The sequence below is a fragment of the Magnolia sinica genome, chromosome 7 (assembly GCF_029962835.1).
Source record: "Magnolia sinica isolate HGM2019 chromosome 7, MsV1, whole genome shotgun sequence".
NCBI lineage: Eukaryota > Viridiplantae > Streptophyta > Magnoliopsida > Magnoliales > Magnoliaceae > Magnolia > Magnolia sinica.
The window spans coordinates 66,557,847-66,571,265 of NC_080579.1; the positions used below are offsets into that span (position 1 = coordinate 66,557,847).

General features: G+C 37.6%; 1 long non-coding RNA gene and 1 pseudogene across 1 annotated transcript; one reads left to right on the forward strand and one right to left on the reverse strand.

The window, feature by feature from the left end:
- Window positions 1-2,180: 2,180 nt before the first annotated feature.
- LOC131252120 (uncharacterized) lies at window positions 2,181-3,911 on the reverse strand. The gene is made up of 3 exons (XR_009174196.1): window positions 3,659-3,911; window positions 3,410-3,477; window positions 2,181-2,618 (listed from the first exon to the last, which is right to left on the reverse strand). It is a non-coding gene; the product is annotated as an uncharacterized LOC131252120 (long non-coding RNA).
- Window positions 3,912-11,296: 7,385 nt separating this feature from the next.
- LOC131250657 (glycine-rich protein 2-like) lies at window positions 11,297-12,700 on the forward strand (annotated as a pseudogene).
- Window positions 12,701-13,419: the final 719 nt, after the last annotated feature.

Genomic DNA, 13,419 nt, shown 5'->3' on the forward strand with positions numbered 1-13,419 from the left:
AACAAGACCCCATGCTTACAACAACAAAAATCTGTAGATAAATAAAGGACAGTTATGAGCATGGAAAGATGACCCACAATGTGTCAAAAGATGAGATGATACAACTGTCAGCCGAAGATTTGCTGATAAAGGCTAAACAAATGTTACCTTCAAAGCTAGCTCTTGGACAAACATCTGAGCGAGTTCTTGCGCCGAACTTTCTAGGATTATTCAAAGACAACCATCATTACAATCAATTCAATTCAATACTAGTAGGAATGATCACCTACAACCAGTTGCAAGTGAACTTCAGATGAAACCCTGTTCACGTCATGTGTATGACACATCAGGTTATGCATAAGATGAAGGCCACCTAGCATAGAAATCAGAAAAATCCACTGATCAGGCAGGACAGACATGCATGTTGAATTAGACAGTTAACAGTTCCAATTAAAAATGCTCATTGTTTTCATATAGGGTGGCTTCCTGATGAGCGACCTGACTTGTTTTTTGCAGCAGGTGATTGTCATAGTGAATCCCACCTTATGCATCGCTCAGATGTCCTACACATGACACTTTGGCGTATGAGCAAGCTTGCATGTGAACTTCACATGCAACTGGTTGTTTGTGATGATTCCTCATAAAGTGATATTGAATATCAATTTACTTCAATTGCTATTTTTTCTATTATATTTAATTTGTTAGGAGTCTTAGACTATTTCCAATATAAATACCTTTGTAAGAAAATAGTTTTCCAGAACTGTAAAAAAATCTAACAATCTGATCACAATTCCTAGCATTCGAATGCAAATTTCAGCATCTGTAAACTTTTTTCCAGTTACTGCCAGTTGGTGTCTGATTTATCTGGACATAAACAGCCATTTGGTCAATAACAGGATTTTAATAAGCAGGGTATAACAATTTCAGGTTTTAATTTGTACAAGTGGGTCCCATGTGAACAAGTTTAGTAAATCAATACTACAAACTTCACAAAATGACTAAGAGAGTAAACAAACTTAGTAAATCAATACTACAAACTGAACAAACCGATGGTGAACCAAGCTCAGTGAATTGGATTCATTAAGCACCTCAAGAATCCAAACTGCAAACTGAACCTGAACTGAACCATGACTATGAAAACTATGTGTGACATGACATCCCATCCATCTTTATATGGGCTCACCACATAGATGACTTGGTCCTAGAGTCAGGTCATTCTACTCATCGAAAGATTAATTTATCCAGAGGCATCAAATTGATAAGATAATTGGAATAGTCCAATCGTAGTCAACTACTAAACAGAGGCAAGTGAATGTCAGTTAATTATCATATAATTGAATGATATATGTGCCAATGCTTACATGCTAAGGCATTAATGTAACTGTCTCCCTTTCACCAGGAAGCACCAACAAGCATGCATGTATTTTATCCATATGTTCATCTATATGCGCACTGTATACATGACAATCTAGACATATTTCTAGATACATGATCCCAAATATGAGATTAGATGGTCAAAATATCATGATATTTCTAAATATATGATCATTTTAAATTTCATCTAGACATATAATTCATCGTCTAAAACAGCACAAAATGCAAGCCAATGAAAGGAGTGAAATGGATTTCCAACCAATTTCCGCACCCCCCCCCCCCCCCAAAAAAAAAAAAAATCCTTGCAAACAAATGATCCCTAAACAGAATTTGATATCTACATCCACCCCACCCTTTTCATATTTGCATACACCCATATGAGGAATTCTCAAAATGGAAAATGAGTAGTATGAAAATAAAAAGGGGTAAGTAAAAAAAATGAGGGAAAAAATGCCCATAAGGTGAACAAGTAACAAACAGCTCAACTTTCAAGTGATGGTCCACAAGAGAAGAAAAAAGTTTTGCAGAATTCAAAAGATATACATTTTAATTTTGAGAAGAAAAAAAGAGGTCCTTTAATGTTCTCTTATCCTAAATAGCATAGAGAATCAGCTGATGAATCAAGTGCATCTTTACCCAGAACAAGAAATTGATTATTAAAAGTTATCTAATAGACAAGCTTCAGTGTTCTATGAGAAGTTCCCATAGTTCTCAGGAACTCGAGGGATTAATTTCTCCACTGATCTCTTCAAACGTTCACAAATTTCAACTAACTGATTTAATCCCTCTCACTTTTCTTTTCCTTTTATTTTTCTTTTCCTTTTTTCCCAGAAGAACAAGGAAAAGATCAAAGGCAATCTCAAATAGCTGGCGGAAAGTTATGACAATGGCAATGATGGTGGCCAACAAGGAAAAAATCAGCTTCAAGTCAATAAGTCTATATCCAACTGCAGCAGCCACTCAGGTTGGAAAGATGATTTGCCTCTAGAAAAATATAATGGATACAATATTAACGAGATAAAGCCAAAAAACTACCAACTAATCAATGTACATTCTGGCTGATTTATCTAGTTATTCGATGTTTTAAGTAGAAATGAGCTAACCTTGAAAGATTTTTCACAGTCATAAATATTTCACCACTGTCAAGATCTCTAAATTATAAAACATGATATAGCTTTAAAAAAAACTCACATGGAACTTCATAGCTGGTTAGCCGCTTTTTCGGGTCTCTAATAAGTTGGTGTAACACATAACTTTTTAAAATGCTACACAAAAGAAAACCAAATTTAAAGCCTATAAAAGTTACAAACTAAATTGAGAAAGAAAGCAATAATACTTAGGGAGTTTAGTCCAAGAATAAATGAGAAAATAATTTAGAATTGTCTATGATGCAAGAATGGCAACCAAGAAAAAAAAAAGAAAAAAAAAAGAATGTCTAGGAAAGAACGGATATGATGCAGTAGTGCCTCTGCTCTAATATTTCAAGACTCAAAGAAAATTAGCAATAGCAGTGACTTTATTTTTCTAACAAGACAACAACCAAGATATATGGTAGACATGCATAAAAAAAAAATGTCTTCAAAGAAAGACTAGTCAATGGATTGACAAGTTCACTGGTTTGGTCAAACCAGACCATACAAGATCACCAAAAAATAAGTTTGCATGGACCAAAAAGTTAGAGAAAGAAAAAGAACAGGTCATCTCTATTAATACAATGACGCACAAGGAACATCTTTTACCATGCTTTAAGCAATAGGTTATCTAAAGTGGAAGCAAGAACACATGCAAAGGGTTTTGTCACCAAAATGAATCAAAAAAGTTTCTGGTTTACTACATTGAACTAGAGTAAGAACATTTGAAGTAGGATCAGACACTTGGAATAATTGGCACCAAAAAAGCTTCCAAAAAATTTAGGAGCATTCTTATTGACAATCTGTATAAATAAAAACTCAAATGGAGCATAACCTATCCTAGAAAATAAAGAACAAAGAACTTCAGCGCGACAGCTACTATTTAGGAGCATTCTATCCAACTGAAGTAAATATGCATCTTTCACCTTGTAGTGCGACAGCTACTATCTTCTCGTCCATCGGCTTCAATTGTGATTGCTTATGCCAGAAAAATCTGTACACCTAAACCGCCTCTTGAATCTATTCATGTACTAGAACATCAATAAAAGTTTTTTATTTAAAAATAAAATATCTATACTCGATCAAAATTACAATCTTGCTTATGTACTTTAGATAATTCAGAATGCTTGAAACAACTTGAAAAATAGATTAATAAAAGAAAAATCAGGATTTACCTGAACAAGTTGGTCTTCATTTAGAACCGACAAACTGTTAAACTTGAAACAAGACCAATATCGCTTACATGGAAAAATCTCACTGATTGAACAACCTCAACATTGATCTTGGAACCCTCATGCCAAACCCATGCTTTACCTTTTTATACCCTGTTCAAATGAAGAGAGTTCTTCAAGAGTATGTGGGTGTGTTGAGGTGTGAATGCATGTGTATAATAAAAAAGAAAAAGAAAAATAAGAAGAAGAGTAAAGAGTAGATTAAGATGATTCCACCCCCCAGCTTAATGGTACACATTCTCATAAGAGGTGGTGTGCTTTGAAAGTGATACACGCACTGATTTTAAAAAAAGGAATAGAACCTTTAAATGTGATGGATTAGAAGAGGTGTCTTGATGAATTTCAAACTCCTCCATCCTACAACTACTTGAAACCGGGTCTTCTATAGATGTCTGAAGCTCTCTTTCCCATTCTTTTACTTTCCCAAAATGTAAAGTGTAAAGGGTAAAGAGTAGGGTGTAAGGTGTGGAAGATCCCTTATCAAATAAGTATAGTTAGTATGATACTTTTCAATCTGCAATTTAAGTTTATAAAAGAGAGTTGAAAGGACTTGAATCAAGGATACAATATCCTCAGATACTATTACCTACATGGAATTGGATAAAAAAAATCGAAGATACAATGGAATATTGATTTTTGGTTGAATGTAACCATTGTTATACTTTCTTTCTTCCCTTCGTAATTATTGGCCATGACCTTTCCATCTTGGAGATTTTGGTACATGCCTATCTAAAGTGTGGCCATATATCAGTAGTCCAGAACACTAAATCATGGGCCTTGATTGTACAAACCAAAACCTAGAACAATATGGGGTAAGCATTCTTTAATAAATCAAGTAATAACCCAGCCAACATGCACACAGTGAATGGCAAAACATAGTAAATAGAAGGCTAGTTATATGAGCAAAGAAGCAATGTCATCTCTTACTCAAATGGACAGGCCTTAACGGCTAAAACACACCATTCACATGATCCGGACCATTGGATTGAAGGACTTCCAATGGTTACAAATGAAAAATTGCAAAAGATCCGGCCAAGGGTCCACATTCAATAGACAAAAGTCACCAAACAGGCACTTGGGAAAATCTTCTTTTTATCCATAGTAAAGATTTTTATTTTTCTTCCAAAGGCCCACTAATTAAATATTTGCTACTAACCTCTTCCCTGTTCATAAAATTCTACCAAAAAATTCCAAGCATGATTCTTCAAATATTTAAAAAACATGTGACTTCGAGGAAGAAGTCCAGCTACCTACCCAAGACTTTCTTGTGTGGAATAAGTGATTCACTCGCCTGCAAAAGGTTATTCACGAATTTCCTTCTCATCCAATTACTTCTCTGCAACCTCCAGCATTGAACTAGAGTCTCCAGCAGTTCTAGAGGTGCTTGAACTTGAAGATGATGTTTCCAAACATTCCCCAAGTTGTCCTAACCTTCCTTCCTGTTCCACAATGTAAAATTTCTCAAAGAATATAATTAGAATTTAAAATTCCAAACATGCATCCAACATCTCCCGGAAAAGCTCCATAGCATCACCATACCGGCCTTCTTGAGCAAACCCTAAAATCATAGAATTCCAAAAAACAATACTCCGTTCACTCATTTCCTAAAAGAAACGAATGCCACTTTCAATGCCCCCTATCTTGCAATACCCATGAATCATGCGATTCCCACCACCTCTCTTCTCGGCATTTCTTCAAACAAGCATTGTGCATCATCCATCTTCCCACAACTTTGTATAGTTCAACTTGTGTATACTCAGTTACCACTAGCATTCCTATGGTAATTATATGGAGTTTAAAAAGTAACTCATACTCCTCATTTATGGCACTGATGTACGGGTTTCTACATCAAATGGTGAATCCATTGGAAATGTGCATATTTAAATTCACACTGTTAGAGCAATCCCAACCAATGAGAACCAAAGGCCCAAAACAAACAATAGGGGCCTTAAGTACAATTCCACATACAACAGGGAATAACCCAAGGAAATAAGCAAAGGTAATATTAAAGTAGCACCAGAAGATGAGGCATAGAACGGAAATGCACAAAGATATTTGACGAAACTCAAAATTCAATGAGGCTTTGAATAAACCAAAGAGCATTAAAAATAAATCTCATGAAATGCACAGAGATATTAGAAGAAAATGCACAAAGATATTAGATGAAAATAGTCAAGAATAACAGTGGATGCGATGAGTTGCGTGAGACAGTCAAGTTGCTCGGGTCCGCGCAACTTGTACTACCAAAAAAAGAACAAAGGCTACGGACTATATAGGTCTATGGCTATGGCTTTAATCTGTAGCTAATTAGCTACGGATTTAATCCGTAGCCATAGACCTATATAGTCCGTAGCCTTTGTTCTTTTTTTGGTAGTACAAGTTGCGCGGACCCGAGCAACTTGACTGTCTCACGCAACTCATCGCATCCACTGTTATTCTTGACTATTTTCTCTTCTATTTCTCTTCATTCTTCTTTCTTTCATAATTCCTTTCCTTTATCTTATACTAATTTTTTTATGCTCTAACAAAGCCAAAATTACAAAGGTAGTAATTTTGGGAGTGGAGTAGCTAGGTGTGGTTGTTTTAAGCACCAAACAACTATAACTCCTTATGCCTTATGGTGAATGCTTTAATCCTTTGGTGGTGGATGTTATTTATTATTTCATTCTTTATGGTGAATGTTATAATTTTTTTTTATCTTCTCTTGTTAGTTTGAAAGATCGATTTTAAAGACATTCATAAAATAAGGTTGTCCTGCCTAATATTTTAGGTGAAGGTTGTCCTAAGAATCATTTAGAATCAAGGTTTCAATATTCAGGCGATTGAGATTTTTGTATTCTTTACATATTCCACATTTATTTCGATTATTTGGCATTATCGTAAAGGGTTAAGCACACCATTGACATGTGGAGGGCGCCCACAATTGATGTGAGATTCATCACCCAAACGCAATTATGGGACAAGTGTGACATCATTCCAATTTGATGTAATAGGCTCATAGCCTTCTTGATTATTCATTGGTCACTACAGAGAGGCTCGTCACCCTAGCCTAGACCGACAGCCCAGACACGGTGTCCCATACCACCATGTTCGGCCTATGAATCTTGTGGATAATACCACTAACGGTTATAAGTATACTCATTCAATGGGAATGGGGTATCTTAGATTTTATTCATTGTTGTAATCATCGCAAACATAAGCAGTCAGTCAACTCTTAGGTTAGTTCGATCGACTTGGGAAACTTTGGCTTGACCGACATTGGGTGTGACCATTCGTGTAGCCCAACTACTATTGGTCGTCCATGTTCAACCCGGGTCGACCAAACAAGCGTGGGGTGGCTGACCTAACTCGGGCCACCCCCTTAGTTCTAGTGATTAGCTAACTGACCCAACATCATAGTAATCATAAGTATCGCTACGAACTAAACACTACGTCACACAATCATAGCATTAAACACTATGTCACATAATCATAGCATATGTTCCACCACACAACCACTTGGGCATTTTGTCGAACATGTGAGCATCCATAGGGTAATACGTTCACTAAAGCATTAAATCAAATATGCGAACATGTAGAGATTAGTATAATCATTTAAGTATTAAATCAAGCATGTGAGTATCAACAAAGCAACACATTTCACTACTTAAACATTTCATCAAACATGTGAGCATCCATATCCAACTAATAGCATAGATTATAGTAAAATCAAAATGTGAACATATTATCATGTAAAAATTCATTTACAAGCAACTAATCATTTACTGAGGCCCTCAAGGGTCAATAAAAGATAACCTAGATATAATGGTCTACACCTTAGAGGGTTTCAAGTGACCTAATCACGGGGATGTGAGATTCATGTAATTCACGCGAGTGGGGTGGCTTCGGTAGAGGAAAATGATCGAAGCTAGGGGTTTGAATGGAGGGAATCGATGAAAGGGAGCACCAAAACTTTCCCACTCCTACTCTCACTCTTCTTCTCTTCCTCTTTCTCTGTCTTTCTCTCTTTCTCTCCTTCTCTCTTTTGGCTAAGGTAAATTCGTATGGGGAGAGGGGGTGTAAAATAAAATGAGTTTTATAGTACTAGAAGGTGCACAAATGGTCCCAATGACCCTTTATTCGTTATACTAATCCTAGGGGAGGTTATTTCCAACCAAGAGAACACATGGGTCAATCTAAGCTATAGAATCAATGTCCCACTAGGCGATCTATGTTTGGACACAACCATAAAATGATTGGACGTGCCGATCAACGATCACCAAGCACTGATCAGGTCTATAACTATACGCATGTGAGCAGGGTAATAATCTCAATCAGTGTCCTAAATTTTGTCATCATTTAATGGTTCAAAACTCACAACTTTAGCAAAGATCGAATATAGATAAATCACTTAAGTTCTTGACAGTTTCTCAGGGCATTCATGTATCTTATGTATTGGCCTTGTGGGTCCAAGTTAAGCGATTCGAGACGTGATCTCGGCACGATGTCCCATGATAGATGTCAAACCCGCTAAGATGAATGTCTTTCTATAGTTTTGGGTTTAGTGACCCATTAACGAGCAGTATAGAGCTTATTCGGATAATAAGGTTATTTCTTGAATGAATTTGGTAGTGAGATTTCTTATATGTGATGATTTGGGTTTGGATTAGTTAAGTTCATAATGTGGCCTATTCACAACTAGTGGAAATGACGATTTAATCCTAATCACCCTAAATCATTAGTTCTTAGGGTAAAAGACTAACTAGGTTAATTTAGTTATTAATTAAGATCTGACCCCTAGATGTCTTGGCTTTTGATAGGTCTTCATTTAGTTATGACTGTCTTGATTAGTCAGTGATAGGTCGGATAGATTTGGGGCCCTAGATAAATAAATCACGAGGCTAGACTCGAGGTTTAAGTGATCGGGCGGATTTGTTAGCTTCCTACGGCTAATTAACTAGATTCGTGCGGTACTTTACTAATAACACCTGTGTATAGGCCAAAATCAAGTGAAGGGTCAGTAAGTAACAACATAAGCTAATTATAGTGAAAATTTTCTAGAATTTTTGAAATCCAAATAGTGAAAATCTAGGATGTTACAGATATGCACTAGTTTGCCAGGCATTAAGTGTTTAATTGATCTAATTAAAGATGTTTTTTTTAAAACATGAGAGGTGATTTTAGATATAAAGATGAAGTACACATAAAATGATGATTTAAAGGCTAAAAAGAAGTAAAGATTGAGGAATTAAAGAATGGAACATGAAATGGAAGATTTGAAAGACTAATGATCCAAGGAAATGAAGTACCGAAGTAAGGAATTGAAGATTGAATACCTTGAAGAAGAATTAAAGAAAATCAGCACCTTTTGATCCCATCGATAGGACTGCTAGTACTCAATCCCATTGAACCACATATCAAGACATTTCAAGATTTTCTAGATTTGTTGTTGGACTATTCCTTCGATCCCATTGAGAAAATCATGAATTTTGAAAGTTCGTTGTTGGACAGTTTTTTAAAGTTCTTTGATGCCATCAAGTACACCTTCAATCATATTGAAAGACCTTCAAATGGCCTTGATCCTATCGAAGTTCCTATCAAGGCGGTGACTGCGTAACTTCATGAAATTTCGGAGCTAGTGCGAAAGTTGGGTTGTCAAACTTATAATAGGGGTTCTAGGACATCCTTAATAATCTAGGGTTTGAAAGTGAGAGATTGTGAAGACGAAGCTTTTCTAGTGTTGTTCTTTCGTCTAATTTTTGGTTTTAGTTTGATTTTTCTCCTTTTTTTTTTTCTTTTGCTTTGTTTAAGATGTTAGCCATGATAGGCAAATCTCTTATATAAGGCTAAAGGATGAACCTCTTAATAGATTTTGATATTTAATTTGTTTTTAATTCAAGATGTAGTTTTGAAGTTGAATTAGTGATTGTGTGTGATTCAATTTTTAGATTAAAAATGAATCAATCTGTAAAATCAATTGATGACTTATGTATTTTTCTTGGTGAGGAGGTGGAGTATATAGGTGTTCGTGAGAATGCCAACACATTCAGTGATTATGTGGGGTGAAAGGATCCACCCTGCAATTGTTTTGTACATGCAATTGTGTCTTTGTATCTTTTTTCTTATATATTTTCATGCCTTAGTGATTATATACGGCTATAAAAAGGAAATGTTACTAAAAAGAAAATTTTGTCTTGTTTTTCTATACAACTTTGGGTTTGGATTTAGTTGCTTAAGAATATGAGAATCAAATACTTTGTCTCAACCTTTGTATACACTTGGTTTCCAAGTCAATTATTAGAGATTTGATCCCTACCTTAAGTAGCGAATATTGGAAACATGCCCTTTGAGTTTGAGCAGACTATGAGATAGGTCATATACGTGGTTGTCATCTTCATTCACTATCGATCCTTTTTCTTCTTTTCTTTATGACCATTTTTACTCATGACATCCTTTCGGATTTTTGCCGCATCCATTTTTCCTATCATTTTTTCTCGTGGCGTGTATTTGATCCTACCTACCCCTTGGCAGGTAATGCCTTTTCGCCTTAACACCCTTTCGAGTCTTCACCAGGTTCGGTGGTGTGCCTACCTTTTTTACTCAAGACGTCGTTTTAGGTTTTTATCTCGCCCATTCTACTTAGGTACGCTTTTGTTTTTTTATTTCTCCATGGAGCAATAGTTGGTGACTATTCATTGCTGGCTAATTAATAGCCTACCTTCTTTCATCCCCATCCAAGAGCTCAAAGCATTTAGGGTAATAGTCTAACCATCTCGAGGAAAGAGCAGGTGATTTCTATGGAATTATACTTTTCTGAGATTTGCTTTCTTTTCCTTATACATAGCCCTATTTCTTCACATGGGTTTATCATTCCTTTTGTATTTCTTCTTCTTTTACCTGCTTTTTTTTTTATCACTTATTGAGATTGGGACAGATTGTGATTTAGGATGGTTAGTCTTTCCTAGTAGCCGTGGATTCGTAATTATGCCCATCTACGTTGGAAAATTAGGCTACACATGATAGATTGTCATGTGATCCACATTGATTGGCTTAGAAGGGTCCTTGCCCCTCATATTGGTAAGAATAAGAGCACCTCCCAAAAATACATGGTGAACAAAAAATGTTTCATACCACACAGGCCTGAACTTTCCCCTAGGGTCAACAAATGTGGTGGTATAATGTGTTTCACCACCATGTTGCCGACTGTGAAGCTCTTCTTTCGAACCCGTTTGTTGTAAGCCCAAGTGATCCTCTTCTAGCAGCATTGTGAGTGGCCCAATGCGCATATGAGCTTTTCATTTGCCAGATGCAACCGATCGTATCAAGCTTTTTGCTATTCACCTTCCTAGATCTCGCTCCTCCATTAGTACTCATAAGGATGAAAGCCCAACTTTGACTAGCAAGACTGCTCCATTCTGTATGTTAGCTTGTAGGAGTTACACTAGTAGCGGTTCATATGGATGTCTGATAGGGCTAGAGCGCATATGAAAGTATTTCTAACTAGTCGCAGTAAGCCTTGACCATCTTCTCGATGATGTGGACAAGCATCTTGTCTACAATATCGACCACATCATTCATTGGCAGGAAATAGGGGCTTAATCGATGCCTTCTGATCTTGAACTACTCAAGGAAGTTATCCACCTTCCGATTTACGAAGGGCGTTTGGTTGTCTGTGATGATGGCACATGGGATCCCATAACGGCTGATAATGTTGTTCGTCATAAACTTCACTACGAGAGATGCTATGATGGTGGTGTAGGATGATGCTTCCATCTGCTTTGTGAAATAGTCGACTGCCACAAGTATGTACTCATGACCATTACATGCCTTTGAATTTACTTTCCTGATAATATTTATACATCACAAAGAGAACAACCAGGGTGTAGTAAAGTTGTAGAGTTTTGAAGTGGGCGTGTTGAACAATACTGACTAGATGATGATCAACACTGGACCATCTACACAGCCATCCTGAAAGACACACCCAGGCCAAGTGTGCATCAATCACGGGCAACGGAAGGAAATGGAGAAGAAACGAGGAGTAGAAGAGATGGAAGAGATGAGAGAGAGAGAGAGGTTGCAAAACATGTGAGGAGAGGGTGTTAAAAACCCCTAACATCCACCAATAGCTTATATAATGCTTTTTAACATGTACAATATTAGGGGGATTAGGGTTCGTTTTCTCTCTTTTGGGTTCCTAGGGTTATCGTCCCCCATGGCCAAGGTAGCAGATTGAGCGGCGTTGTGAAGTGGTTTAACAGCCAGAAAGGCTTCGGCTTCATAATGTCGGACGATGGTGGGGAAGATCTGTTCATCCATCAGTCCTCTATCAAATCTGACGGCGACCGTAGCCTCGCTGTGGGGGAAGCCGTCAAGTTCAAGATTGAGTAGGGCGACGATGGAGGGACCAAGGCCGTTAATGTGAGTGGGCCCAACGGATCCTCCGTGCATGGAGACTGGAGGGGTGGAGGAGGCGGTGGCGGCGGAGGCTGGGGAGGTGGGTACGGGTTCGGAGGTGGCAGCGGGTACGGTGGCGGTGGGTATGGCTTCAATGGTGGTGGCGGAATAGGTGGACGCGGAAGAGGTGGACGCGGTGGGAGGAACGGCGGCAGTGGCGGAGGTTACGGTGGTGGCTACGACGGCAGTGGCGGAGGCGGAACTTGTTACAATTGCGGTGAGCCGGGCCATATGGCAAGGGACTTTTATCAGGGCAGCAGTGGCCGTGGAAGGAGTGGCAGCAGCGGTGGCGGGAGGTAGGAGGTGGCGGAGGCGGAGGCGGTGGCGATGGCGGTGGTGGATCGTGTTATAACTGCGGGGAGCAGGGACATTTTGCTAGGGAGTGCCCTAGTGGCTTGACGAAATAAAGTGGGTAGGTTTTTTTTTTTTCTTCTCTCTCTTTTTTTTGGCTCTTTTTTGGGGTTCCCATCGGATATTTTGAATTGGGTTTTGGTTTTTTGGGTTATTGGTAGTGGAAATCTGATCGTTGATGAAGGTGGGTCCAGTTTTTCTACTTTTCTTTTTCTGCTGATATGCATTTTTTGGACTTGTTTTTGGAGCAATCGTGCTTTGATGTGGAGGAAAGGAAAGGTTTGTTTTGTTTAGAGATTGAAATCTGCTCTCTCTCTCTCTCTCTCTCTCTCTCTCTCTCTCTCTCCTTATATATGTTTTATTAATGGATTAGGGTTTTCTATGGCTTAAGAAAAAAAATGTACAATACCCATGAGGGGTCTCGGGCCCTTTTATACGGGTTGGGCCTAATCTCATTACACTTAGTCAACTACTTCAATAAGCCTATTTCACTTATTGCTATAGCTATTCAACTCAATGCAGATGCACTCTCTCAACGCTCACCCACAAGCTAGAGTATCCTATTGTTGTCCAACTTAAAATGAGAGCTAACATAATTTAACTAAGAAAGAAACATTTTAATATTCCCCCTCAAACTCAAAGTGCTCTGGGAAAGAAAAACTTAAGTTTGAAAAAACACAAAAGATTTATTTAAAAATAGAAAATAAAAAAGTAGTAGTATTACGTACATGAATAGTGATGATTGTAGCAAGAGGCAAACAGGTAAATATATGGAAAGTGGAGGTGATGAGATGACCAATAACTTTAGGCTATTCACTTTTGTAACTTTAGTAATATGAGCTACCAGAATAACTATCTGATATGAATGAATATGGATCAACTATCCAACTAAAACAATGTTAGGCCAATTGCACAAAACA